Below are 4,457 nucleotides of genomic sequence, written 5' to 3'. Positions count from 1 at the left end.
TTTAAGGATACGTAATTTCACCTAGCATCAGTCGATAAATATGATGTTTAATAGTATAAATAAGCAATAAAATAAAGCTAACTAGTATTGAAATGCAATTCAACCCTCGAGCTAGGTCGCCTTCGAACTGAGTGAGTGAGAGTAGAATTATCAAATAAATTGATGAACAAGAGAATATAAGAAAAAGAGTATTGTATTGCTTTGATATGCGTGAATGTAATGTGGTTACAGAATGATTAAAACCCTCTTTATATAGTAAAGGAATCCTATCTATGATACAATTCTAATTACAGAAGTAAATATCATGATTAGCTAAACAACCGCCCTTGATTTTATCTGTTCCGAGATTTTCGCCATGATCTTCGACCAGTCACGAATATCTCGTCTTTCCGTTATTATGCTGTCTTCGGTCTTGCTCGATGTCTTGTCCCGTTCAACCTCGATCATTATTGGTTTCGATCTTGCTAGGTACCTCGAATCCGAACTCGATACCTTATCCTTGTGTATTGATCAAATATGCTATGGGGTTGATCCTAGATCCATCCCTTGGTCTCGGTCAATCAATAAAATCGGGTTGGCTCGGTTTCACGCATAATTTTTTTTTTTTTTTTGTCATTTTTCTTGTACGGTTACTTTGGGAATGCATAGATCTCAGTTTCTAAAAATAAATTCTCAACGGCCAAGGCAGAACCCAGGCCAAAGAGGGGGTTTGGAAATAGTTTTCAACCAGCAATAGACGCGCATTGGTTAGTACCTCACTAGCTGCGTCATTGCCCCAAGCGCAAAGATAGATCTCAGTTTCTAAAGTTTCCGTTCCAAGTTCTTATTTCCATTCCAAGTCCTTTTCATTCCCGTTTAATTAATATACTAATTAATTATTTTTTGCATAGTGACATAGTAATAAATAAAATCTTCTTTTTTTATTTCTTCGGCAGAAACTTTTTTAACCACTAGAAAACCACCATCTCGTTTACAAAGTTATAATTAGTACTAAAGACACTTCATTATTTCTTTGTATTCATCATGACAGTTTTAGTTAAAAGAAAACCTTCATTATTTTACTTTATAGTGACATTAGAAACACGATAAATCTTCTTGTCAAGTTTTTAAATTCTTATTAATATATCAAGTATTAACCATAAAGTTTTGTCTATTGTTTTAGGACTTTAAATTAAACTACTCAAATTTCTTTATCTATCAACAAGATTTTTAGAACAAAATCAAGGCAGTGTATTGCAACGCATGACTAATATTTTGTCAATCTGAGATAACTCTAAAGAATATAAATATTACTTTCTTTGTCTTATTTTATTCACACTCTGTTTAAAAAAGAAAGACATATTTTAATATTTAGAAATAATTTTATTTTAACTCTCTATTTTACCTTTAATGACTTGTATACATCTATGTTTCATATATTTGTCCTAGATGTGTGCCATTGGGCTAAAACTAGCCATTAGGTCGAGTAAGTAGCTAGTTTTCATCTTGCTTTTTAAGTTGTACTAGTATTAGTACCCGCACGATGTGCGGATATAATTCATGTCAAACAATGATTTAGATTATTTTAATTATGTGCAAATAACCTTAAAATTAAATCTTCTATATAGAGATTATAAATAATTATTTAATATTAATTAAGAAGCATCACATGAAACCATTTTCAAATCTCATAGTATATAACATGTTTTCTTTTTTATATCTGTAAGAACCCAACTTCATAATTTTGACACTTGTATTATATTTTACGGTCAATATTAAGGAATACTAAATATGTAATGTTGTGATCTATCTTATTTGAGTACATTAAATTATATTATTTTAACAAAATTCTTACTACTACTTTATTTTTTTTTATCTCAAATTCAAATAAGTCTTATCTTTCTACATTGTTAGACAGATTTTTTTTCTCTTTATTGTTCATTGCTTATAATTTTTACATTATTTATTACTTAATATTGTTATACTGTAATGTGATTTTTTATTACCTTATAAATTGACTTAATGTCTTGTTTATTACCCTTTTAATAATTATTAATAAATGTAAAAAAAAATATTCTCGAAATTTAATGTGTTTTTACACTATTCTCCTTTTATTCAGACCTCTTTCATCATTTAAATCTATTAATAACCTTTTTGAGTATTATTTAAGAAATTTATTTATTTATTTTAATAAATTTAAAAATAAAAGTATCCTCGCACTATCTCTATTTTCCTCTTTATACATTCTCTTCCTTACTAAGAAATTTTAATTAACTTTTTACATAAATATTTTACCTATATTCAAAATAATATCATATTTTATTTTAAAATATAACTTTAAATTAGTCTAAAAATTACTTCCTCTGTTTCAATTTAGATGACACATTTCTCTTATCGACAATCAATTTGACTAAATTTTGAAGCTAAATTCAATTTAGTATTTTAAAATTAAAATTTAGATATACAAAACTACACGAAAAGTACTATAAGTTACAATTTTTCTCGTGTCAATATGATAACAAAATATATTTTAAAATATTGGTCAAACCTTATGCAATTTGACTCTCGATAAGCGAAACTGGTCATCTAAACTAAAACAAAGGGAATAATACATAAGTTCTTTTATAATATTTCAAATTTATTGAATATTCTTATAATAATTTTTAGTATTACGTGCATTTATTTGGTATTTTCTTTTAGTTTCAAGATACAAATTTCGCTTTTAATTTTCATTAGTGAAATTACCTACATGAAATATTTATTTATTATATTTAAATTTTTAATTTAGTATCAATTTTTTAGTTTTCTTTATCTAGCAAGATTATTTTGTGGTCATATCCGTATTTTGAGCGTACTCATCATAACTTTAAGGTCTTTCTAATCTCAAGTTCAAATAGTATTTTTCTTTTGTTTTTAGTATAGATGTTTTTGAATTTTAATTAGTTTTCTTACTTTTACTATAATGTTATCTAATATGTAATATTATCACGTTTTCATATGATCTTTTTTAACTTTTCACTTTATTTAATATTTTTATCCGCTACTATTTTTAATATAATATAGATAAATATATAATATTTTTTATATTAAATTAAATAAATTTTAATTTTTATAAATATTGATTGCAAATTCTTATATTATTTAAACTTATCAATAATATTTTTAAGTATTATATATTTACTTTATTTTATTTTCTAAAGTAATTCTTAGTAGAAATATCCTCACATTATCTCTAATTTATTTTATTATTAAATATTTTTATTTTTTTCTTTATTTGTTAGAATTTAGTTATGTGTCCTTATATACATGCATGTCATTTCTTATCATACTTAAACAAAGCTTTCTCATATCAAATTTAATAAGTTTTATCCTTTTTCTTTTGTACGATGAAATTTTTGATTTTTTTCTCTATCTCTCTCTCTCTCTCTCTCTCTCTCTCTCTCTCTCTCTCTCTCTCTCTCTCTCTCTCTCTCTCTCTCTCTCTCTATATATATATATATATATATATATATATATATATATATATATATATATATATATATATATATATATATATATATATATATATATATATATATATTCTCTATTATTAAAATATTTTCAATAATTATTTATGTTTTTCTCTTAATTTATATATTTTATGCAAGGTCTTATTGATTTTTTCTCTATATGTTCCTTAGTTTTAGCCTAATATTAAGCTTGACTATCTCTCTCTCTCTCTCTCTCTCTCATATATATATATATATATATATATATATATATATATATATATTCTCGTTATTAAAATATTTTTTATAATTATTTATGTTTTTCTCTTGCTTTATAAATAATTTATATATTTTATGTAAGGTCTTATTTTTATGCTTGAAAATTTTTAATTCTTAAAGTGATCAAATCTTTAATATCTTACGTAAATTTTAGTTTTATTTTATATTTTAACTTACTCCAAAGTATAAATAATTAAAGGTTATCTCAATTTACGTAATTCTGTATTTTTTTATGTTTTATTATAGTTTTTAAATTAATTCTTTATCTCTCTCTCTCTCTCTCTCTCTCTCTCTCTCTCTCTCTCTCTCTCTCTCTCTCAATATATAGATATAAAATATAAATATAGATGTAGATACCAATATACATATAAATATAGATATATAGATTATATTTGTCTAAGATCTATTTAGATTATATATAAGATTAAATCAACTATTTCCATTAATTATGTTTCTATTTATAATTTTTAATTATTAATGTTGTCTTAAAATTGCCAAGTGACTTCATTTTAGTTTGTCACTTGGCTTAACCACAATATATACTATTCTCCTTTTAATATAATATAGATATAACTCGAAATTATTGTAAGAACCTATAAAATTCAAATTTGGGCAAACTTTAGACAAAAGCCTCCTCATTCGCTTCTTCTTCTTCTCTCTTTGTTTAAAACTTTTAGCTCGTTTTTGTAAGGAAAAGCAAAATGAACAATT

The 4,457-nt window shown here is 24.3% G+C and overlaps 1 pseudogene; it reads right to left on the bottom strand.

The window, feature by feature from the left end:
- Nucleotides 1–654: 654 nt before the first annotated feature.
- On the bottom strand, nt 655–789 carry LOC142165549 (U4 spliceosomal RNA; annotated as a pseudogene).
- Nucleotides 790–4,457: the final 3,668 nt, after the last annotated feature.

Source organism: Nicotiana tabacum, chromosome 10, assembly GCF_000715075.1.
Source record: "Nicotiana tabacum cultivar K326 chromosome 10, ASM71507v2, whole genome shotgun sequence".
Lineage (NCBI taxonomy): Eukaryota > Viridiplantae > Streptophyta > Magnoliopsida > Solanales > Solanaceae > Nicotiana > Nicotiana tabacum.
The sequence above is the reverse complement of the archived record's forward strand: the minus strand, read 5'-3'. Positions and strand labels throughout refer to the sequence as shown.